General features: G+C 37.8%; 1 long non-coding RNA gene across 1 annotated transcript in view; it reads right to left on the bottom strand.

Moving 5' to 3' along the window:
- Positions 1 to 607: 607 nt before the first annotated feature.
- The window catches only part of LOC136881751 (uncharacterized), a 70,508-nt gene continuing 44,290 nt past the window's right edge, over positions 608 to 26,825 (bottom strand). Inside the window, exon 2 of the long non-coding RNA XR_010861038.2 lies at positions 608 to 1,985. This is a non-coding gene — a long non-coding RNA (uncharacterized lncRNA). The remainder of the gene's footprint in view (positions 1,986 to 26,825) is intronic.

Raw genomic sequence — 26,825 nt, 5'->3', positions numbered from 1 at the left:
AGGGACACAAAATGTCTTCACGGTCCTACGTGTGCAGCCATGCAAAGGCAGGGCTCACCCACTCTTTATCTATCTATCGTAATGAGAACATCAGGGACGTGGCTCAGGTTGGCAGAATAACATAACTCTGCATAGACTTGAATGGTATGGTCACATGTGAAGGATGGATCCTGATCGCATACTCAGAAAAATGTAAGATCTGCAGTTAAAATATTCAAGACCAAGACGGCGGCCAAGAATGCGATATACAGACATGGTGAAAAACGACATTCAGCAATGAGAAGGGGACTGGGACAATATTGAAGGAGAAAAGTACACAGACAGAAGTTGGTGGAGGGGCTTCATTCGCTGACCCATCGTATAGATGGAACTTCGTGGGATTATGTATGTATGTATGTATGTATGTACCTTTTGAATTAATGTGATTTATGCTTGTGAGCATTTCCTCAAGGCTGACCCTTTATTGTAAAGTGCCCTGCCAACCACAGATTCCTGAATTTCTTATTACTGTTAATTTGATTTTCAAAGTTATATTAGTGGTATACTGTACTATTGCAGAGCTTACATGGAAGTTGGTCAGGATAACATGAAATAAATCAAAGATTAATTTCTTCAGTAATACTTAGATTTTAATAATTCAAAAGATTACAAACTAGTGTTTCCAATATTTCTTGAGGAGTAAATATCTGACAGTGAAATGATTTGTCCTTGACAACAATCATTCCCCAAAACACAAAAGGGAACTCATGATGGCAAGGGGATGAACATTTTTAGGCAAATTCTCCACTTGAAAATATCAAACAACTATTTTACTTTCCATCAATAAAAACGTCAATGATTCTAAGTAGGAATGAGTTGATAAAGTTGAATGTTTTCTTCCTAAAGATCGTCAGCAATTTACAGTACGCTTATGTTATATGTCCTCAGGATTCAAATTCATTCCTATTTAGAAACCTCATCCAATGAACAATTTTTAGGATCACTGATTACTTCAGAATCAATCATTCACACAAACAATTTAGGAGTAATAAATATCAACTCTTCATTAAACAACATTCAGCCAAATCCATAAATTCTAGAACATTCCAGTTAAATCATGGCTAATTCTTTCAAAAGAAATATCAGAAAATGAAAACAGTACTTTGATGAGTGATCCAGGAAGTTAGGTAAGTATTCCATGAGAGTGCACAAAATGCAACATTTACACACAAGATCAAATGTGAAATTAAAATGTCTCAGCTAACAAGGAAATCGTGAAAAAATGTTAAGTTTTAGACGCAGTATGTCTACATAGACGATACATACTGATTTCTATTACTTTCAATACAGATTTATGCTTTTCTTTGGTTTTCATATTTTTTCTTTCATTACTCTTGCAGTTTAGAAAATAGGTTTACTGCAAAGTATCTCTGTTTTACTGTATACGTACCAAGTGAGAAACAAAGGCTTGTTCAACAATAACATTATGATAATATATGTTCTGTGGAAATCCTATGAATGATATTTTAATACTGAAACAATGATTTGAACATCCAAAGTGGACACATGGGAAATATTTCAGCTAGTGCATTGATGATAAAACATAGATATATGCAAAGTTAAAATACTCAAACATTGTTATTTCCTCAACAGTTGGTATAAACTAAATAGAAGACTCATTGTTCCATGATATACTGTAAGTCAAGAGTGTTCCTCTGCTGAAATAACAGGAATGTTGATATAATGTATTTATATACAGTTATATAAATAAATATTTTTATACATATGTTAGGCTGATTTTTCTTTCGAAGACAGAACTGAGGTTTCATTGATACAGTCTGAAACTGAAGTTTCTTTCTTAGATTCTGGTGGCGGTTGTTTCCCAGTGACTGGTGCTGCTTGTACCGACTGCCATGGATTCCAAAACTTCAGAACAATTGGCTGGAGATACCGATACCAGATGAACAAGAAGAATGGTATAACGAAACAGGGAATACAAACCATGGCTGAAAATCAAAGCATATTAGATGATAAAATCTTTCATATTTAAAATGCATACAAGTTAGTGCTGTTTATGGGCTTGGGACATCATGATCAACTATTCCTTGAACAAAGGTCAATAGAAAAAATTCATGTCCCCTTGCTTACCACCAGTGTTGCCAACTTAATGGATTTTCCGCTAAATTTGGCGGGAATTAGAAGACTGTCGGCGGAGAAATATATCATTTAGCGGACAGCGGATTTTTTTGGCGGAATTCTAGATTTATTATAGCGGAATTTAGTGTTTTATCCATTTTACGTTTAAAAAAAATTGTACTCCGGCCTGTCTCCAAACTATTTCGTATTTCTTGTCAGGAGCTAGCAGTCACATGAGGAAAACATATTATTTGGATTTGATGTTATGAGATCATGGTGTCATAAATTTATAATGCGGGGGGAAGGGTACTTTTCTCTTAGTTGACGAATGACGACAGATAATGAAACTGTGAGAGAGTAGCATTTATATTTATGCTATGAAGGAAGACCGTTTAATGAACTGGCTGTTCTGTGTGTAGTGATGGGTCGTTCATGAACGAACTGACTCTTTTGAACGACTCATTGGAGAGAGCTAGCTCTCTCAATGAGAGTCGACTCTTGTAAGAGCTAGCTCCCTCCTTGCTCCTTGAGAGCTAGCACGAGCCGACTCTTTTATCAACAGCTAGTCGTTCAATTACGAGTCGACTCTTGCATGAGCTAGCTCCCTCCTTGCTCCCTGAGAGCTAGCACGAGCCGACTCTTTTATCAGCAGCGACTCCAAGAAAGAGCTAGCTCGTCACATCGACTCTCGTTCATTTCTAGCCAATGCCATGCCTCAGATAATCACGTGACGTACTGAAGCCGCTTTCTTTTTTATAGGCTGCCCAGTCTAGCCTCTTCCCGCATTCAGTCAGTGCTCTGAGTGCAGTGGTTGTGGTCTGTTTGTTAGGTACGTTTTTGTGCCATAGTTCTGGCAACTTGCAACGTAACGAAACAATGAAATTAAATAAACAACATGTTATTGAGCAATACTTACCTGTTCACTTCCTGTATGCACTCATAATCTATGAAGGATGTAGGGCCTAGTATAGATCCAGTAGGTTAGGAGCAAATAAACGACACGAAGTTCGAGTTAACTAACCTCAACTAAGCACGAACAAACAGTCGCTATCCAGAATACTGAATATACCACTCGGCAAGTGGAAACGGCGTAGTTTTATTCTGTCTGAAATAATTAAGAAATACTCTGACAAATCCTCATCTGTTTCTTAAATGAGTTATGAATTAACATATTGCCAAAATCTTTCGGTTTTACGGTACAGTAGATAAAATAATATACCGTAGTTTTAAATCGAATTAAGGCAAATAGAAAATAACACTAGTTTTGGCTTTAAAATATAGGCTAAATAACTCATACCAACGTGTATACCGCAGTACATTTTCAAATAATTATTTATTGACGTGTAAGAAGTCCGACTCCTTAGCTGGATGGTCAGCATTGAGACCCTCGCTGCAGAGGGTCCCGGATTCGATTCTCGGCCAAGTCGGGAATGTAATTCTTCTGGCTCGGGAACTGGGTGTTTGTGTTTGTCCCAACACTTTCCTCTTCATATTCAGACAACACACCACAATACCAACCACCATAGAAACACGCAATATTGATTACATCCCCCCGCATAAGGTTAGCGTCAGGAAGGACATCCGGTCATAAAACAGGGCCAGCCGGGCTGAGTGACTCAAACGGTTGAGGCGCTGGCCTACTGACACCAACTTGGCAGGTTCGATCCTGGCTCAGTCCGGTGGTATTTGAAGGTGCTCAAATACGTCAGCCTTGTGTCGGTAGATTTACTGTCACGTAAAAGAACCCCTGCGGGGCTCAATTCTGGCACCTCGGCGTCTCCGAAAACCGTAAATGTAGTTGGTGGGACGTAAAGCCAGTAACATTATTACTTATTATAAAACAGGGCCAAATCCACATTTGCGGAACAGTTCGCACCCGCGAACCCACAAGTGTGGGAAAAGTGGTCGAAGCGGAAGAAGAAGTAAGTTTAGATAGTGTAAGGAATGCCAATATATCGAATATATACGACTCATACGGTTTAATCGTTCTTGAAAAAAAAAAAAATAGAAGAGAGTGTGACCATACTGTACACGAAAAATATGCAAAATGCTATGCGTACTGCAGTATACTTGGTTATATGTACATTTGTGTTGATAGTAGTTTCCATTATTTTCGTTAAAGATCGCGTTTAATCAGTTATGTTTCCTACGCTGCATTAATGAATGAAAGTATCTGTTGTCCCAACGCGGAGTGTCAAGTGAGAAACTTTCTGCAGCTCCAGTCGAAAGAGGATATTCTGATGACATCTTTTGAGTGAAATGTAAACTACGTGCACAGGAATATTCTTCTTATGCTGATCTGGATTGCCGGGGTCGAACGGAAGTATTGCCAATATCTCGAACATACGTCCCGTACGGTGCATTCAATCTTGAAAGACATCATTTTAAGGAGAATGGAACTTATGCAAAGTTATATTAGATGTTATCAATCAACACTGTATATTTGTGACACGTTTCTCCGTTACTGTGCATAAAACTTTATCATTGGATTAATTGCGAATGTTGGCAGCGAGGTACATTTGTTTTATTCCAAGAGTAGCGTACCAAACTGTACATTGTGTTGCCATCTGTTGTGTAAAAGGTGAACTATCTCGCACCATCTCGCTCCTTCAAATAAAAACGGGAGTCATGATTAATCTAGAAGATGTAAAATCACGCTATTTTGGGCGTTTCTGAATAAAAAACTCATGGCTTAGTGTATACTATAGTAACTTACATCCCATTACATTCTTAAACAATTATTTATTAACGTGTAAGTATTGCCAATATCATGAACATACGTCTCGTCACGGTGCATTCAGTCTTGAAAAGCATCATTTTAAGAAGAAAGGAACATGGGCAAAGTAATATTAGATGTTATCCATTAATACTGCATATTTGTTAATCATTTCTTCGTTACTGTATATAAAGCTTTATAGTTAGATTATTTGCCAATGTTGCCAGGAGTGCATTTGTTTATTTGTTTTATTTCAAGAGAAGCTTTCTGAACTAGACGTTGTGCTGCCATCTGTTGTGGAAAATATAAACTATTTGCGCTATATCGTTCATTCCCGGAAGTCATACAGAGCGACCGGAAGTCATGAAGAGCGACCGGAAGTCATAAAGAGCCGTCTGCCCTAAACCGGATGAACGAATGAACGAACGAACCTGGAGCGGAGAGCGGCCTCTGACTTCCTGGCTCGCTCCTACCTTTCCGCTCCCAAGAGTCGACTCTTTTGAACGACTCTCAGTTAGGAGCGGGAGCGAATGAGCTAGCTCCCTCAAAAGAGCTAGTTCGACCCATCACTATCTGTGTGTGGCCCTTGAGGTAGGGGATTCACCTAGTTTGCACTCGGCACTAAAACGCCTACACTTTTTAGCTCGCTGGCTCGCACGCAGGGGGTTAATCCCTGTGAAACTCACAGACCAGATAAGTGCAGACATTTACTTTTATTACTATTACTATTATTATTGCTCATTATTTGAGATCGGATTTCTTGGCGAAATTTTAGCGGATTTTTTGTATTATTTAGCGGATCTTGAAAATATAAGTTGGCAACACGGCTCACCACACTTTTCAAAGCAATTTACACCACACAGATCACAATAATCCTGCGTATCAGATTACTAGCCAGTGCACCTATAACCTGTAGACTTAGGAGGAGAGAGGTGGCTTCAAATCGTATCAATCAATACTGATCTGCATTTAGGGCAGTCGCCCAGGTGGCAGATTCCCTATCTGTTGCTTTCCTAGCCTTTTCCGAAATGATTTCAAAGAAACTGGAAATTTATTGAACATCTCCCTTGGTAAGTTATTCCAATCCCTAACTCCCCTTCCTATAAATGAATATTTGCCCCAGTTTGTCCTCTTGAATTCCAATTTTATCTTCATATTGTGATCTTTCCTACTTTTATAGACGCCATTCAAACTTATTCGTCTACTAACGTCATTCCACGCCATCTCTCCGCTGACAGCTCGGAACATACCACTTAGTCGAGCAGCTCTTCTTCTTTCTCTCAATTCTTCCCAACCCAAACATTGCAACATTTTTGTAATGCTACTCTTTTGTCGGAAATCACCCAGAACAAATCGAGCTGCTTTTCTTTGGATTTTTTCCAGTTCTTGAATCAGGTAATCCTGGTGAGGGTCCCATACACTGGAACCATACTCTAGTTGGGGTCTTACCAGAGACTTATATGCACTCTCCTTTACATCCTTACTACAACCCCTAAACACCCTCATAACCATGTGCAGAGATCGGTACCCTTTATTTACAATCCCATATATGTGATTACCCTGTAGCTGTCCACCACCTGAGAAATCACTTCCCACTTTCAACTCTGAACAAATGAGATGGTATAATGTATTTAAAATCACCGCCACTTACTTTCCATTGTCAGCCCCAGTCTATATATATATATATATATATATATATATATATATATATATATATATATATATATATATATGTAAAATAAGTTTTGTCTGTACATTGCTCAGAATTTGAAACGAATGTCATTTCTGTATCGGTCATGTCCATAGTAACAAGGAAATGCACTTTTTACTTTTCCGTAATTTCTGTCTGTATGTATGTACACGCATCACGAGAAAACGGCTGAAGAGAATTGAATGAAAATCGGTATGTGAAGTCTGAGGATGAACCACTTCAATCTAGGCTATAAATCATTTCACCCATGCTGAATGAAATGGTAGTTTAGGGGAAGGCCTAAGACTGAATTCTTAAATATTTATATTATTAGTGGTCCTATCGATAAATACTACATAACTAAATTTATATAGAATTACATTTCCGATCATTTATGTCTTACATTATTACTATACCGGCTTTGATAACATAGATATTCATGAATTTGTATTTTTGTGCCAAGTCCATATCAACGCCGAGCCACGATAAAATGGGTTAACAGAATTTAATGAAAGTATATAGAGTCAGGGAATAAGAAACTACAGTCTAAGTTATAAACAATTTTATTCGCCTTGTATGAAATTGTAGTTTGGGGGAAGGCGCCTAAAATTTAATTTTTAAATACCTATGTTATTGGCCCTATTGAAAAGTACTATATAACAAAAGTTATAGAGAATAAAATTTCTGACCATTTATGTTTTATTCAATTTTTCTGTACCGACTATGATAAGGGTGCTATTTCAGAGTCGGAAGAAAACTAAATGTGAAGGCCTACAATATTGAAAGTGCATAACATTGATCAACAATAACATTACATTGTCCATTGTTTGTGGCGATGTTCTTTGTCTCTTATGCTGCCGCTGTACTCCGATGGGATTACTGATGCGTACCGAGTATAACAGCTTGACTGAATACTGGTGGGAAATAGCTATGGAGTTAGAAAACTTTCTTCTTTAGCATGACATTCCTCTGGTTCATACTTTTTCTGGTACCGTACTGCTGGTACGTGACTCACTGGTTCATCATAGTATTCCAGCTATTCGATCCCTACTATAACGCGCTGTTTGAATGAGCAATGTGCACTCTTAAGGCACAGGCTCACTTAGCAGCAGCAGTATTATGACCTGGTCTAGAATTACAATTTAAGCATATTCCAAATTACAGCATCACAATTCACTAAATAACTCAACATTCAACCCTAAAACGAGCCGTTTCTTAAAAAAAGCTTCTTCCGCTTCACTTTTATTAAATTCTACATTCATTTTGTTCAAAATTAACAGTGAAGAGGGGGTTTCTCCTCTGGCTTGAAGAAAAAATCGCCTCCAAGTCAGATAGATTTTTCTGCCGTCAGTGTAGTGAACTGAGATTTTCCGACTCATCGGGTACTCCTAGGAAACAGATTAGTAAAAGGGCATAGTTTTTACCCTGTGACTTTCCACTATTCGACCCCCCCCCGCCCCCTCCGAAAAAAAGACAGAGTGTTCACGGACCACAGCTGTCTGCGGCCTGGTCATTCCAGCTCTGGAACTTTGGATTGTTAGATAGGCAGCATAGTACTGTTCGTTAAACGTGAGAAAATGTGTGGTTTTTCATTTGATCGAGTATTTCATGTGAAATCCTATTCCTTTTACTCGCGCCATTCCTACTGACGTCATTGTAATGACCTATGTTCATATCAGTTCAGAATACCACTAAGACAGTCTTTCTGAGTATGTAAACAGACAGGTGGAGAGTGAGTGTCTGCCATTATAATGCAACTCCTCAACCTGATTGTGACTGATGGTAGGCAAGCAGGCCTACCATTACAATGAAAATTCCCTAACGCAGTCTTCATATGAGAAAAGACATTTGGTGATTTCTCCATCGCGTTTCCAGGGTAATGTTAAGAGCTATGCAATTTAATACAGTCTTGCTCACAACATGTACTCTACCTAACCTACAATTCTGTATACAATGTAGAATTCCGTAGCAAAGCACGGGTACATCAGCTAATAATTAATATACTAGAAGGGACACCTTAGAAACTAAGGTTATCAGATATAATTCTTACACGATTATTATCCTTCTTCCCGATTCATCAATCTGAAGATTGGTTGGCAGCATTCAATTAGACACTGCATTCCAACATTCAGTTTTGCATTCACATCAACAATGATCTGGATAATGAACTTGACCTGCTTCTTCCTCTGATCTGCATTTCATTAGGGCTGTCACCTAGGTGACAGTTTCCCCATTAGGTTTTTACCTAGTCTTATCTTAAATTATATCAAAGAACTAGGTAATTTATCAAATCTCTCTCTTGGTAAATTATTCCAATCCCTAATTCCTCTTCCCATACACAAATATCTGACCCTATTTTTCCTCTTGAATTCCAACTTTATCTTCATATTCTAATCTTTCCTACCTTTAAAAACTCTACTCAAGCTTATTCGTCTAATAAGGTAATTCCATGCCATCTCTAAGTTGACATTCGGAACATACCGCTCAGTCGAGCAGCTCATCTCCTTGCTCCCAAATCTTCCTAGTCCAAAATTACCAACATTTTAGTAATACTATTTTGTCAGAAATCACTCAGAATAAATTGTGCTCCTTTCCTCGTGATCTTTTCCAGTCCTCAAATCAAGTAATCCCAGCAAGGATTCCATACACTGGAACCATGCTCTGCCTGTGACTTATACACCCTCTCCTCACATTCTTACTACAACCCCTCAATACCTTCATAACCATACAGGGAGACCTATAGCCTTTATTTACACTTTCACTAATATGAGTACCGGTACCCTAAAGAAATTCTTTCTTTGTGTTAACATCTAGGTTCTTACATTGATCCCTATGAGGTACTTTCACTCCATCAACACAATAATCAAAACTTCAAGGACTTTTCCTCTAGGTGAATTGGTTCAAGCCTAAGACAGGACACTATAGCGTACAAATGGAGGCTCGGCCCCGGGTAATGTTCTTTTGTTCTTAGTTCATGAGAGTGCTGATAGGAGCATTCTTAAGTCATGAGAGTACCAATAGGAAGCATCGTTAAGTGCTACCACCTCCAGTGTTCCTTCACCGGTTTCCACACGTCCTGGCTAGAGACAAAATAACCATTGAAGGAAGTGAGGGGCTCTGTTTGTCAGCCATTGGCTCACATTTATGGTGTCCACAACGCATTCGAGGTTATAAGAGTTTTGTTAGGATCCATTAGGAAGGCAAAGTTAGTTGCATCCAACAGTAACCAGTGCTCAGTGGAGGGTTCTAGGTAACGGTCGAAGATTTCCCTGTCCCTGGTTATAAAAGTAAATTTCTTCTGGGAGTGGGATGGTGGGATTCTAGCATTGGTGATGAACACACCTCTCCTCTAGAAGCATTTTAAGGTAACATTCACATATTTCATCTCCAAATGTAATGTGTTATATGATGGTGCCCCTATCCTAGAGTGCTACTGGTGAATCTCACAACATTGTTCAGGTCTTTTTTTCAGTCACTCACAATCCAGTAACTTACTTATACAGGGTTCCCAGCCAGAAAGTCAAACTAATTTCCCTAACAAACATTTGGCATTTACACAGTTTTTAACAGCTTCCTCCACACACACCTGTACACAATATTTATTACTCAAATAGGAAATACAATATTTTGAACAGTAAATTACATATAGTTTAATAATGATCTGCCAGATAATAATAAATGTTAATACATTTTATTTATAGATGAATAATGAAAGTATTACTATTAAAATTACTAATGAACATACAGTGTTGGTAATAATGTAAAAAAAAATGCAGCACAACAAAATTATACACAATTTTTTCTGGTTTCAAGTACGCATATTTTACCTTCAATTCTGGCTTCACATTCTTGACTGCATTCATTTTTTTCTTCCTCCAACTTTCTTATTTTATCATTCTTCGTTTCTCAGTTTTTTTTTTTTCTGTCCTCTACTTTGACCTTCAGGCGTGTCTTCTCCAAGTAATCCTGTTATTTCTTATCAGCACCTCTCACAGATAATAACATTCTATAATTAACTGGTATGCATCTGACACCACCATAGTTCAAAATGGAATCATACACTTGTCTTTGTGCAATAACCGACTCCTCATGCAAGTTTTCTACCAACAGTGATTTATTTATGGAAATGCCGCTCTCCACTGCAGCATTTCCAAGAGACAGTACAAGACAAAGCTTTATTACTTGCCAAATTTCACTATACTGTTTGTTTTCTGCTAAAATGACAGGAAAGAAAATGTCTAAACCCATACTATAATCAGATATAGAGATATATTCTTTGGATTTAGTTTCCAAAGCTTCCTTTGATTCACAACACAGAGAAATGTATTGTGCTTTAGCCCTTTCGGCCACATTTTCAGTTATTCTGTTAGCTTCATGCAACACTTCCAAGACATATTCCATTCGGGTCTGACCAAGATTTGGTTGCTGATATATTATACTTTAATGGAATCTTATCCAAGAGTTTTGTCACAACTGCCACTAACATTTTCTGACATTCATGTTTAAAACCAAGAATTTCTCTCTCTGACAATTTTAGTTCTTTAAGTACCTTTTTCGTGCTAAATCCAATATCAACTTTACCTACCTCAATTAAGTTTGCCGGGTCCTGTAGATCAAGCAAAATCACACTCCTAATATCAATGGCAATTGCATTCTACTATGCTTGACAACGCAATTCATCAAACTTCTTGATAGTTCATTCAGATGGGAGTACAAAAATGGAGCAAATAGTTTGTTACTTTGAAATCACCTGAGAAAAGGCTCACATTCGAGGAAATTGTTTTGAAGAATACTAGTTTGCATTTTATTAAAGGGTCTTGGATTTGATCTTTATTATTTTTACACGACTTACTTTCTGGTAACTTAACATTTGCAACATATGCCTTGATATGGTGAAATACTTCTAAGGCTCGTTCCAGACAATGAACATTTTCAAGCCATCGTACTGTACAATACTTCAGTGGGGACACTGTACTACCAGTCACTGCAGTGAACTGGGCCCAGCAAGCTGGTGAGTCTTTGAATAAATAATACATGTTATGCAGGAATGAGTTAAGCTCCCAATTTACAGTCATTAAACCTGTTTTACCGGGCAAATCGGCCATGCGGTTAGAGTCGCACAGCTGTGAGCCTGCATTCGGGAGATAGTGGATTCGAACCATACTGTCGGCAGCCCTGAAGATGGTTTTCTGTGGTTTCCCATTTTCACACCAGGCTGTACGTTAATTAAAGCCACGGCTGCTTCCTTCCCACTCCTAGGCCTTTCCTATCCCATCGTTGCCATAAGACCAATCTGTGTCAGTGCGACATTAAAAAAAAAAACCCTGTTTTAACAACTCTACAGATGACATATAAACCTCACACTCCCCAGGTTCAATAACTTTTTCCCATCAGGATTTTCTGTCTCCATTTCCACTTCAAGCTTCCTGAGAAAGCTCAAGTTCACATAGGCCCATCCACTGAGACCTGCAACAAGCTTTTTCTTTGAAGAGGTTGCAGTCCATGATTAAATATCTGTAGCAGATCTTGGGCAGTAGCATGACCCAGAAAAACACTGGTCCAATATGTAGAAACCACTTTATGAGTGTCGATATATATATATATATAAAAAAAAAAAAAATCTGACAATGAGATCCATTTGTCCTTGTTGTGTTACCTTGCTGAGTGACTCAAGAAAAGAAAATACATAGTCCTCACAAGTTTTCAAATGGTTTGTTAATAACTCACTAAAATGTGGTGCAATACCATGATTAATCATGTAGTAATAATTACTTTCACCAAAGGTGAATTTCGATGCAATTGCACTATCTGGGAACATAAGTTTAAATGTATCACATATATCTGCACATGAACTCTTCTTGTATTTACTAGCAACAACTTTTAACACCCATAAAATTTCTGCTTTGGCTACTTCATCTTGATTAAAATAAGAAGTAGCACAGTGTACCAACTTTCCACTTTCTATCCCTGCCTTGGTCTTTACTGTTTCTGTTGAACTAACATACAGTTTGACAATGGCATTATCAAGAGATCCATGTCCAATGTCTACACTTCTTGTTTCTGTTGAACTAGTAGTTCCACTTCTTAATTCTGTTGAACTAGCGCTAGTTTGACAAAAAATGATGGCAGTGATGGCTGTCTTGATTTAATATTCTGAAGCCGAGTGTGTTTTGGTCCAGTTCTATGTGAATGAATTGCTTGGCACCCTACATTGCTGAGTTTAAACTTCTTTCTGCACACATTACAGTAGGCTTCAAATTTATTGTCTGTACATCACTGAGCCAATCTACAAACTCTGGATTAAGGGTTGAATCCAGCCATTGATAGTTGAAAGTTGTTTTTCTTGCCATCTTATCTAATGCATAGGCCTAATCTGAAACAAAAGAAAAGCATGTTCATAGTACATAAAAACTATATCAAAGCACAAGTACATTTATCTCATCAATATGAAGATACCTTGTTGGGATGAAAATGTACTTGTACAGGCTTGGTAAGGCTAGAGCTGCCACACACTGTTCAGCATTTCAACAAACTCATCTTGTTTTAATGTTGCCATAGCCCGAAACGTGTACAATTTTAATTTTTAAAAATAAAATTCAACTTACCTCATCAATTGATCACTTTTCCTTGCTTCAAAGGATTCACATGTTGCAGTTTGTCATCAGTATGAATTACCTAACACATAACAAATTAGGGTCAACTTCCCTGACTTTCCCTGACACATGCCAATTTTTAAAAGACTTCCCTGACTTTCCAGGTCACTGGGAACCAAACCCTGTTATAGTACAAAAGGCCTTATCTGCGAGTCCTGTTCTTTACTCATATTATTTAAATAATTATACACTATCTATTTTTCTTAAAGTTTATTTTAAGACACATGTGGATCAATTGCATATTTTCCTTTTAATTATATACTCACATCAAAGTTTAAACTCACCTTAAAAAACTCCAGTTGTTATTTATTAGGCAGCAGATCACAGTGATATTTCAAACGATATATATTTTACATCAAAATACATAGATAGATATCCATTATACACAAACTGACATGCTATAAAGCAATTTATGCTTCAAATAATGGTAAAAGATTGGAAACAATGTCTTTTAGAGTTCACTCTGTGTTCATCTATGTGTACACTCTTGCTCTGATTACTGCTTGAAGAATATATTACATTCTTATGGTTAGTTTTTCAAACATCTCTGTGGTTAAAGTTCCCCATGCTTGCAAAAAGGCATTGCCAGAGATCTTTACAATTGCTGACAGAAGATTGTTTTGCCTTACAGTCAAGTTCATCGTATGACAACTCCACGAGTGATGAATTGGGTGACTGAAGGGAGGAGGGGGGTCAGGTCATTACTTGTAGAACTCCTGACGATTCTTTGTTTCATATATACTTCTTGGACAGGTTTGACTTGCGTTTCAGATCATCGTCCTGTTGCAGAACAAACCTTCTTTGGTACTGCATTGCACAACAGAATGTGATGGTACTGTTCCTTCAAGATGCCTCCCACTCTCGAGTCTCCCACATGTTGTCACTGAAACCATCCCAAATCACAATGCTACCTCCTCCATGCTTCACAGCTGGTGACAGGGAGTCCCTGGAAGATTGCACACAAACTGACAATTTGATCCAAAACCCAGCAGCAGATGCTCTTCTAGGATGACCACTCTATCTTTGAGCGGGCCTGCTTCTTGTTTTCGCTTCAAAGCAGAGAGAATGCCAAATTAAAAAATCTGTAACTTTGCAGCAATTGGCCGGTTTGACCAGCCATGCTTCTTGTAAGCACATGGCGTAGTACGCTTTTTTTCACTTATGCTAATTTTCTTTCTTCCCCCACTTTTGCTGTGAGTCTTTATCATGAAAAAAAAAAAAAAAAAAAATGTGGCAGCACTGAAGATAAGTCAGAGGCTGTAAAACAGTCTAAACCAACAGACACATTCAAACAGGAGGGAGAGTAGCCCACACATTAGTATCAGAAAATTAGTGTTCTATTCTCTCTGGAATTATCTGCCAATGAATTATCAGGCATTGGTAGGTCTCTAAGTTCAGTCAAACTTTAAATAGGCCTAATCCTAAAATCAAGTCATTAAATTACCACTTTTATAATTGCAGGCAAAGCAGTGTTCTCCCAAAGACCTGTGAATGGACGCACTGCCCTGATGTTTTTACAGACCGCCCAGCTAACATAATCTAGACATATGCTAGTTACATAATATTAATACATATTTGAGCCGCTGGGTGCTCCAAATTAAAATGTAAACACTGTAAAACTGTTTATTTAATAATCTTCATTATTCTCCTAACTTACATAAATTGCTCCTTTATGCATTTCATAAAGGAACAGTTCCGTTATCTTTTTCTTGTGGCTAGCTATGGTAGTCTTGCTCATGGTAAGCAATCATGTCCTCTCCCCAGTTCTAGTGTGGAGTCTTTACCTTGAATTATAGTAGACGAGTCGTTAACCCTATATAAATTTGCATGTCCCATTCACCCCTGTAGTTTTTCTTGAGCACCTGATTTGAAAATACAATACATATGATTTCTGACTTTTAAAAGATGAACCAAAGACCCCTGAGATAAATGCTAGTCTGGGACTCAGGTGTGAGCGGGTGCAATATCAAGAAAGCACTAAGGTGCAAACTCCATTAAATAATGTAATTCATTAATTCACTAATGCTCATTAAACATAAAAATCATTCAAAACAAGTTAAAATACAATGATAACAATAATAATAACAGTGGTAATAATAGACGGGTTCAATGCAGTTTTCATGCCACGCTACCCTCTGCTAACGGTTTCATTTCTACGTAACTATTACATCCTAAATCTACTCTAATCTGTTTCTCATACTCATGCCTTGGCTTATCCCAGCCATCTTACTGCCTACACTTCCCTCAAAAACCAAATGACTATTTGACTGTCTTAAGATGTGTCCTATAATCTATTTTTCTGATCAAATTTTGCCAAATCATTCTCCAGCCATCACTTCGATTCAGTATCTCTTCATTCATGATTTGATCTATCCATCTCCTTTAGCATTCTCCTGTAACACCACATTTCAAAACTTATTCTATTTCATTTTGAGCTAGTGATTGTCGACGATTCACTTCCATACAATGTCATACTCCAGATAAAAGTATTCAAAAATAATTTCTATTTCCTATATCAATACTCAAAGTGAGGAAATTTCTTTTCTTAAGAAAGGCCTTCCTTGCTTCTTCCTTGCTTGTGGTAGTCTGCATTTTGTGTTGTCTTTACGTCTGCCATCGTTAGTTATTCTACTATCTAAGTAACAATGTTCATCTACTTCCTTTTCTTTTGCTAGTGGTTAAACATCGTAGGTTTTTGGTGATGCAAGGATGGGAAAATGCTAGGACTGGGAAGGTAGCAGCTATGGCTATAAGGTACAGACAGCCCCAGCATTTGCCTTCTGTGAAAATGGGAAAGCACAGAAAACCATCTTCGGGGCTGCTGACAGTGGGGTTCAAACCCCATCTCCTGAATGTAAGCTCACAGCTACATGACCCTAATCGCACAGTCAACTCGCTCAGTCATCTACTTCCCTTAAGACTTCATTTCCTAACCTAATATTTCCTGCGTTACCTGACTTTGTTCAACTGAAGTCCATTTTTATTTTGTTTTGGATTTATTTATTTTCATCTTGTACTCCTTCTCCAAGACAGTGTCCGTACCATTCAGCAAATATCAAGAGATTGTATTTCCTCTCCTTGGATTACGATTCCCTTTCCAAATCCCTCTTTGACTTCCTTTGGCACTGTTCTATATAAACTCTGAAAAGGAGAGGGGACAAACTGCAGCACTGCCTCACTCCTTTCTGTATTGCTACTTCTTTTTCATAGCCCTCTATTCTTGTCACTGCAGACTGATTTTTGTACAGATTGTAGGTAATCCTTTTTTCTCGGTATGTGATCCTGATCATCTTCAGAATCCCAAATAGCTTGGTCAACATTATCAAATGCCTTTTCTAGACCTACAAATGCCACGTGCGTGGGCTTGTTCTCCTTAATTAGATCCTCCAAGATCAGATGTAAAGTCAGGATTGCTTCAAGTGTTTCTACATTTCTACTGAAGCCAAACTGATCTTCTCCCAACTCCACTTTAACTTGTCTTTCCACTATTCTGTAAATAATGTGTGTTAGAATTTTGCGTGCATGAGATACTGATCTAATGGTGCAGTAGTTTTCACATTTGTCAGCACCTGCTTTCTTGGAAATACGTATAACAACATTCTGTCTAAAATCTCCTGTATCATACATCTTACACACTAAATGTAATAATCTCGCCATGCTAGTTTCTCCTTAGGCAGTCAGCAATTCTGAGGGTATGTCATCAATTCCAAGTGCCTTGTTCCTATTTAGGTCAATGTTCTGTTTAATTCTGACCTCAAAATTGGGTCTCCCATTTCATCATTATCAACAGACTCTTCTTGTTCCAGAACCTTATCATCTACTTCCTTCCCTTTGTACAATTGTTGAATATTTGCCTGCCATCTTTTTGACTTGTCTTCTTTCCCTAGAAGTGATTTCCCACCTAAGCTCTTAATATTCATAAACCTAGTTTTCCTTGATTTTCCTGTATGCAACATCTACCTTTCCTCCAAACATACAACTATCAACATCCTTGCACTTCTCCTTCAGCCATTCTTTCGTAGCTGTCCTACACTTTCTACTTACTTCATTCTTTAACCGCCTGTATTCTTTTCTGCCCTCTACGGTTTCTGCATTTGCCGTTTGTCCGATCTATTATCTCCTGAGTTATCCACTGATTCTTACTTGATCTTATCTTTCTTCAGCAGTCCTACTAATCTCGTTCTTCAGAACTGTCTGTCCACTCTTCATCTATTGTTTTTTCTTCAACCTTTTCATTTAGGCCTTCTGAAACATGTTCCTATATTGTACTCAGCCATGAAGGATACAAAAAATAGGGGGAAACCAAGACAGTGAGGGTTGGATTCAGTTTTTAATGATTTAAAGGCAAGAGATGTGGAACAACTGAGGCCATAAGGCTAATTGGAAACAAAGGATTGTTAGTTCATTCATAGAGGTTCTAGACTAAACACTGGAAAGCATAACAGTCTATAATGGAGATATATGTATTATATCCTTTTGGACTGATTTATAAGGTGAGCAATAACGTGGCATGAGTCAAGCTGAGAACTCTCAATTTTCTATTTATATCAGCCAGCTTTAACTTGCATAAAACCTGTTTGCCACGTGTCTGACAGAGAAGGAGCTGTCTCATTATCTCGTGTATAAGAATACTTGAAGCGCTTAGTTCCAAAATTCGACACATTACATTAAAAAATAACTGCCAATTTCTAGTTTCTCTTGAAGAAACACATCAAGTGAATGGTGTACGATATTCAAAAAAATTATATTTGTAGTTAAAAGTCCTTTTTTTAAACAATTGTATTTACGTTGTTCCAACACAGATAGGCCTTATAGGAAGGAAGCGCCTGTGGCCTTAAATAAGGTACAGTCCCAGCATTTGCCTGGTGTGCAATTGGGAAACCAAGGAAAACCATCTTCAGGGCTGCCAACAGTGGAGTTTGAACCCGCTATTGACAATGATGGTGATGCTTGTTTAAAGGGGCTTAACTTATAGGTCAATGGCCGCTAATGGTAAGACATCAAACAAAATGTAATGATAATTAAAATTTTAACATTTATCCACTGACTAGATTTTAAAAAATAATGAAGAATGAATGTGAATTTAAAATAATCAGTGGATCTAGTTTGCAATGCCTTATTTCCTTAAAAATAATATAAAATAAAATTGAAAGAGGATAAGGCCTTTGAATTAATATCATATTATCATTCAAATTAAAAGTTAAAATAATACATTAAATTACACAAAGACTAAAACAGAGTCAATAGAGTAAAAAGTAGTTAACAATAAAAAATGAATAGAAAATACACTTTTATAACAATAAAAAAAGAAGGCCACTATCCCTCATAAAATGGATGCCGAGATCTGCTGACTACGAAACCCGAAGGGAAGTCTTCCATACCTTTATAGTTCCCTTTAACGTTCCAGCTTATTTGGAAGAGGGGTGGCCTGCCACTCCATCTCCCAAGTCTTATGTCTCAGCTGAGAACGAATATCACCGGCTGGAAGCTTGTAAGGCAACGGGGCAATGTGACCGCCTCCTTGGCAGCTAATTCATTTCCCACTACACCCATGTGGCTTGGGAGCCACAAGAACGCGATTCTGGTGCTAGCACCCCAACACCCGGCTAGCAGGTCCTCTATCCGCTGCACCAGTAGCAAGCTCGAGGAGTCGGTACACAGCAGAAAGTGCCAGCGTTCATTGGACAGCGCGTACCGCAGAGCTTCAAGGATAGCATAGAGCTTTGCTGTGTACATACTACAGGTTACCGATAGAGGAAAAAGAAACCTATTATTACAGACAACGAACACAGAGCCTACTTTTGCTTCTGCTCTTGAACTACCCATGTAAACAATTACTGATATGGATACTGGCCAACAATGGACAAGAAAAGCCTCCCGATATACGAGGTATCCGTGTTCTCTCAGATCCAGGTTTGTTTCTGGTTGTCGTATTAATCACAAAGATACCTTACTTGGTCGTCTGACAAGACATGGATTTTTATTTTTATTTTTAAGAATTTGTTTTACATAAGAACAATAATGTACACCACCTTTTCAATACTTATCAGTCCTTATATTTAGGATACAAACATTACACCTGGTGTTTCAAGTTGGGACATGTTTCACTTAACTTTTGTAAGCATCTTCAGCCAAAATAAATCTTAGCCTGAAGTTTGATTAGGGCCCCAAACCTAGTGACCTTATGTTGGAAGAGCAGTGACTTCAATTCACGCTCACTGCATCTTATTTTCTCCATCTATGACTTTATTGAACTCCCAGTAGAAATTCGAGAGCACCTGTTTTCGGCTTTAATCCATGTTTAAAGGAGCTGGATATTTGCCTCTACATATACGCAGTTTCAGACATGATCAATCGTGTGATGTGTTACTACTCCATTAGACAACTACTGTATGTGATTTTTTCACCCGCCTGTTAAGTCTATGCAATGGAATGAGATTTAAATAGTGACTATTCTAATTACCTTTTTCATTCCAACGAACATAAAATCATCATTTTTATGTATAAACATTTTTATTGACTGACTGATAGAAATATGATATCTTGTATGATTTTATTTACTTCACTATCAGCTCTATTTTGTGTTTTATGTTCTAACCTCCATCAATACGATTGTAGTGTTTTTACTCTTAGCTATGTCGAACATCATTAGAAGTTTTCACACTAGTTTCAAGGCTATTGATTGTTTGCAATGTAAACGTCGGATCTTAGGGAACCACATACTTTAAGGTCACTAGGTTTGGGGCCCTGACCAAACTTAGGTGCTAAGGTTTATTTTGGCTGAGGATGCTTACGACAGTTAGGCGAAACATGTCCCAACTTATAACACTAGTCATAATGTTTGTATCCTAAATATAAGGACTGATAAGTATTGGAAAGGTGGTGTATATTATTGTTCTTATTTTAATGTTTATAATCTGATATCCAATAAGGTCTACAATTATATTTATTGTATGTAAATTTGTCTTACGTCGCACCAACACAGATAGGTTATGGCGACGATGTGATAGGAAAGACCTAGGAGTGGGAAGGAAGCGTCCGTGGCCTTAATTAAGGTACAGCCCCAGCATTTGCCTGGTGTGAAAATGGGAAACCACAAAAAACCATCTTAAGGGCTGCCGACAGTGGGGCTCAAACCTACTATCTCCTGGATGCAAGCTCAAAGCTGTGTGCCCCTAACCGCACGGCCAACTCGCCCGGTCGACATGGAAATGAAGGTACATCAAACAATCTGCGACTGCTATTCACACGTTTACCAACCGGCTGCGTTGCTCGTGGATAAGCAGCGTACATCTGATGTTTTCCATTGTGGAATATGCACGGATAGCTTGGGTGAAGTGGCATCTGTTGCAAATTTCCAGAATAGGTCAATAATATTTGTCGGCGCCTCAGATTTATAAGGTGGCACACCAGATTCAGCGAGCAGGCTAGCAATGAGGTTCGTACAGAATGCTCCCGTTGCCAACCTAACTCCACTGTGGTGGAAGCTATTCAATTTCACAAGGACGCTTCGGCTTGCTCATCCATACAGTGCACTGCCGTAGTCTAACCGGGATAAAATCATACAAGCACCGTGGAGTCTGCCTCCCAAGTAGTGACGCTAAAAAAACTTCAAAATATGCAGTTTCTTTGCACATTTGGATTTTAACTGACACACATATGGTTTCTACGATAATTAACTATCGAAAAGGAGCCCAAGAAATCAGTATATGTCAACTAAACCTCAGGATGTGGGTGAAGAGTGCGCTTCCAGCAGAAGTGAAGACCTTTGTTGGCCTTTAAAGTTGAAAACAGAACGCCCTGTTCCAAGATCCACTGTTCCACTCTCCTAATAGCTTGCTGAATTGTCGCTCTGCAACTGCCATACTTTGTGGACTATAATGCAGAGCAAAATAGTCTACATATAGCGACGGTATTACTGCTGAACCAGCAGCAGTGACAATACCGTTCATGTTAGTTGCAAACAGAGTGACATTGAGAACCAACTCCTGTGGGACCCCATTTTCCTGAACATAATATTGCGAATATGCCCTCCCTACTCGGACATGGAATAGATGAAGGGACAAAAAATTTGCAATAACAACCGGCAAGTTATCTTGGAAATTCCACTAATGCAGGACTGAAAGGATGCCATGTCGCCATGTGGAGTCATAGGCATTTTCTAAATATAAGAAAACGGCCACTAAATTCTGTTTTCAGAGAAATGCATCCAGGACAGAACTCTCCAGGCGTATCAAGTGGTCAGTGGTGGAGTGGGCAGCTCGAAAACCACATTGGTACTCGGACAAAGTCCTCCTTTCTCTGAACACCACACAAGTCAGCGATTCACCATCCTCTCAAATAGTTTACTCAGACAGTTTGTGAGTCAAACAGGTCTGTAACTTCCTGCATACTTAGGATCTTTGTCATGCTTAAGGAGAGGAACTAATATTCCCTCTCACCACTGTGATGGAAACTCATCCTCTATCCAGATTCAGTTGAACACCCCAAGAAGATATAAGAAGCTATCCTCCCTGAGGTGTTTCAACATCTGGTTACGGACATTATCTGGTCCAGGAGCATATTATAATCCTCCGAAGCCTGAGTGGCAAAACTCAGATGATGGCGTTCTGCCTCCTGCTTCAGAGCCAGGAAATCACAATTCCCGGAACATCTCAAAATGACTTGCAAGATGATCAGCAATTGAGGGTGGACCAGTGACGATATTGCCTGCAATGGAAATTTCCAGTGCTAAGGATGGTCCTTGTACTCCCGAAATGCGTCGAAAGTTAGTCTCCGTCGCATAAGAACTTGCGCCTTTAAAAGTTACCAAGTTGCCCACAGTCGCCTGCCTACGATAGCGTTTATCAGCGCAACATCGTTCTTTTATAATACCAATATAAATGGTCCGTTATTGGACATTATAAATTTTCCAGCTAGCTCATTCTTGGTTGCTGGAAAATTTATAATGTCCAATAACGGACCATTTATATTGGTATTATAAATTTGCTCATTCAGGACAAATATTTCAGATTCCCTATGGGAATCAACATCTATAACATCGTTCTTTTGTCGCTGCTCCAATTTCTTCGTTCCACCATGAAACAAGTTTTTTTCAAGGAGTCTCAGAAGCAGCAGCAAGAATAACTTGTATGATATAAGTTATTAAAGAGAGCTAGTGATGTGGACTTCAGCCAATCAGCATGTTTAAGAATTCATCAGGGAGGAGCTTCGATGAATTTCTCTTTCAAAGAAGTAAGGAAAATGGAGAAATGGTCACTGTCACAGAGGTCATCGTATACATCCCACCAAAACAGGGGAACGAGCGCACGGCTGCACATAGACTAATGTCAATACGTCGAAAGATACTGTAGCCTTTCATAAGGATGAAAGGCGATGGCTTAATTTACTCCATGGAATTGTGAGAATACATTTTGGCAATCATTCTTTATTAACTAGGATATGACTGCTCAAGTTGTTAATTTTACCATGGAGCATAAGAGGTATACATGCAGAATGGATGTGTTATTAGTTATAACATTAATAATTTGGACACATATAATATCAGGATTTGGAACAATTTTGAATGACATTTATGGTTCATCAGTTATTCAATGATTTGCGTTGTAGGACTGCTTTCCTGTCGCAGCAGTTACCATTTATCTTTGTCACTATCATTCTGATTGTCTTGGTGAGAAAACCACTATTCTTATTGCCTGTGTGAACAAGCTCAACAATGGATGTGGCAAGACAATAATGCACCACGAGTCGGTTGCACATGTATTTGAATGTTCATGGAGTTCGAGAAATGTTTATGGAGTGATTTATACTATAAACAATATTTTCTGAAATTAATTCAGTTAAGGTGCACTACGAAGATACTGGATGCAAATGCAATTCTGTTTATTGGAAATCTCATATGTTGCTAAACAAACAATTACAAGGAAGGAATACGGCAATTGCTGACGATAGTGTATCCAGATTTTAGTAGTGTGCTGATTACGAATGCTACATAAAACGTGTTAAGTGATACTGATGTCAAATCGATGGAATATGTGCCGTGTAGAAATACTCAGTCGATGTTGGTGTGGCCACACACATGTCTAGACTGTTGTTAAATACAGATTGTAAATACTTTGTTTAGGTTAAGCTAGTTATAAAAGTTTGTTGGTAACAGTTGTAATATCATTTTTAAGGCAAGTATTGCTCTGTTTCTTTTAGAATTGTGTGTGGTGTACTTTTCTCTATAACAATGTACTTAATATTCAATTTTCAGTTACAGGTGAATGAGAATGTTTTAAATAAGCCAAGTATGGAAGCTGTAAACGTATCTAACTAAAAAACATGGGCGACTGGTAACTCTATGATTATGGTTAATTAACCATCACAGCATGCGGTAGCGGTGTTCTAGCAAAGGTAAGTACTTTATTTCTCCTTCCTTTCATTTTATTGAAAATTCCTTTCCTTTCTTTATCCTGTGTTTAGTAGTGTGATTCAAGTGATGCCATTTATTTAAAAGTGAGGCAAATAATGTGGAGATAGTATGTAATTTCATCAGAAGTAACCCTATGTAGCACCATATTCATTTTTGGAAGATTCACAGTCATACCATGGGATTATATCAGCTATGTGTATTTAAGTTCATCTGAATTATTTGATTTTTGGTCTCAGTTGACTAATTTTATGGTGGAATGTGTGTTATCAAGACAGTATTATGTGATTTGAGATCAAGTCTTCATAATCGCTAGAAGCATATTTTAACATTGATGAGGTAGTGTGATCTTTGAAATGTGGTACTTTACTCTCGTACATATTATTATGAAGGATACTGTGACGTATATATGAAATGAGTATGTTATTGTAATCGAGTCCTCTAAATTATTAAACATGGTTAGATAGGCAGATATATAGCCACGAGTCTTCGATAAGTTATAAGCGACGCATATAGGCAGGTAGGAATCTTCGAGATGATATTGACGGTAATAATAATATGAATAGACAGGAATCTTCGAGATGTTACTGATGGTAACAGTAATAGTGTGAGTAAATAGCCACGAGTCTTCAAGACATGTAAGAGTCAATAATTACGCTGGTAAATAACCATGTACTGTATATGTTGTGAGGATCTTCGAAAAGGAGACTAAGTTATTATGACGGGAAGAGTAGATTGTATTTGAGATCACCATAGTTCATGTTGTTTACATTTGGGAGATTAGCTGACTATATCTACATTTAAGTCATCGAGGGATATTATTGTTTTAATCCATCCTCATTTTGTTCTTATTGGAGACCATGCAGATCATTAATTCTATGTCTGATAATATTGAATTGAGATTGTGATCATCTATAACATATTAAAGAGTTATGATTTGGATCTTCTATCAGAAAGGAATTTTCAGAAATTTTAATATTTCAATGTTTCCATATACATTTCTTTTATATGTGTATGTTGCATGATCTGTTATTCTTCATTTGGGATGCTATCCTTGTATTATTTCTGGATGCACATATATCATGTTGGAATTACAGGTGCAAACAGCGTTGTTCTGTATGGGTTATTATCGAGATCTGATCCTATTGTTATATTCTCCATTGTTTCATTTATTTCTCATTTATGTTTGAGAATGATGGCTATTCTTGTATATCGTACGCGAATGGTCGTCTGAAATTCAGCAGCCATAGCTAGATTCTCATTGCCTGTGATTTGTTTACTTTATCGATGTGGAAATTTTCAAATTATACCATTACATTTGGTTCTTTTTTTTAACGTAGTTAAATTATTAAGTTACTCTCTATGAAGAAATCGTAATATAGAGAAACAGAACTTATTGAACACCTTGTCATAAGAATAAATAATCGCTATGCCAAACACAACAAACAAAAGTTATAAATAATTGCCAGACCAAATAATTTGTAAATTTATTGTACTGTCAAAGAAGATTATTTTAAACCAGGCTATATCAGACCAGATTATATTAGATCAGGTTGTACTAGACCAGACTATGTTATGCCATACTTTACCATAAAGAATATGCAAACAGTTATCATTTCATAAATACCATAGGTAATGAATAAATTGTCATTTCAGAGTAGTAGGCAGTTGTCATTTCAGAAGAGTAAGGCACATATTGCTAGCCTATAAAAACCATTTGTGATGAGTATAGATTGCTAAACCTACGTAAATAAAATATATAAACATGGAAAGCAAATGTAAGTTGTCAGAGCAAACCAGTATATTATAGCCAAAGCAGGTTGAGTAACTTAACATTTGTCCAGCCCCGCTGTGTAGGGGGCAACGCGTCCGCCTGTCACCCGGCATCCCCGGGTTCGAATTCCGGCTGGGTCAGGGTTTTTTATTGTAATAATTAATATCCTTGGCCTGGGGACTGGGTGTTTGTGACATGCTTAATTTTCCTTTCCTCACACAAAACATTCCACACTATCACCATTCCAATTACATGCAGGTTCATACAATATGGTGCCAGTAGGGGCAAAAGATCCACATGGGTCGATGCCCTAAATAAATCGCATTTAAAAAAATATATCAACGTTACCACATGTGCAATTTTGGCTCATATATAACATATGGAATATTACCACGTGTATGCTACGTACTGGACAATGGTGTGTTGAAGTTAAGAGTTGCCATAGGAAATTATGTGTATTTTATTGCAAGTGGCTGTTTAATGGACTGAGTTGTACGATGTTGCTATGAAGGTTATACATGTAAGTGAAATTTGATGTGTGGTTTATTGCTTGATATTGCTACTAGGCCTATGTGAAATGAACTACAGGCAAGATACATGTTAAGGTCATGATAGACATATTTTCCTTGATACTGTCATAATTAATTCTACGTTGGCAACTTAGGTTATTATCATTGACGTGGTAAAAACTGTTTTCTTTATTCTTGGAGCATACATTTCTGAAAATGTGGTAAATTACGGAGTCAAGATAATAGTTAGTTGGACATTTTAAATTTTATCTCCATTCATTCAGTCGTGGTCAGCTGGTTAGGTTTGCTTTGATTATTTATTTATTTTTTTGCTAGAGGCTTTACGTCGCACCGACACAGATAGGTCTTATGGTGATGACAGGATAGGATAGGAAAGACCTAGGAGTTGGAAGGAAGTGGCCGTGGCCTTAATTAAGGTACAGCCCCAGCATTTGCCTGGTGTGAAAATGGGAAACCACGGAATATCATCTTCTGTTTTGATTATATGCATTGTTGAATCACGTTTTGACGGACTACACTAGATGCTTTGTAGTCAGCCTTCTTGTTTCTCAATCCCATTCATTACTTTCATTTGATTTTTGAATAACTCAATCCTATCAATAATTTGATTTGTTATTATTTTAGAAGTTAGTCACCTGTTGTTAGTTTGTAAGTTATAGATGGTAATGTTTACTGATTGATTTACGTAGATGTGCTCATGCATTGTGTTGTGTACTCACTACAATGAACTTACACCCTTGAGATAAGAACTCTGCTCTATTTTACCTATTTCTATATATACGAACCCTTACTGAACTGACTAGTCGATGATGATGATTATTATTTTCTGAAGTTTGTTTGCTTTGATGTTTATTGGCGCTTATGTGGATAGGACCAGCTAACTTTGTGTAGGCATTATATCATTTTGAAGCTGCACTGGTGAGTTAGCCCCCTGGC

Source organism: Anabrus simplex, chromosome 1 (assembly GCF_040414725.1).
Source record: "Anabrus simplex isolate iqAnaSimp1 chromosome 1, ASM4041472v1, whole genome shotgun sequence".
Lineage (NCBI taxonomy): Eukaryota > Metazoa > Arthropoda > Insecta > Orthoptera > Tettigoniidae > Anabrus > Anabrus simplex.
The sequence above is the reverse complement of the archived record's forward strand: the minus strand, read 5'-3'. Positions and strand labels throughout refer to the sequence as shown.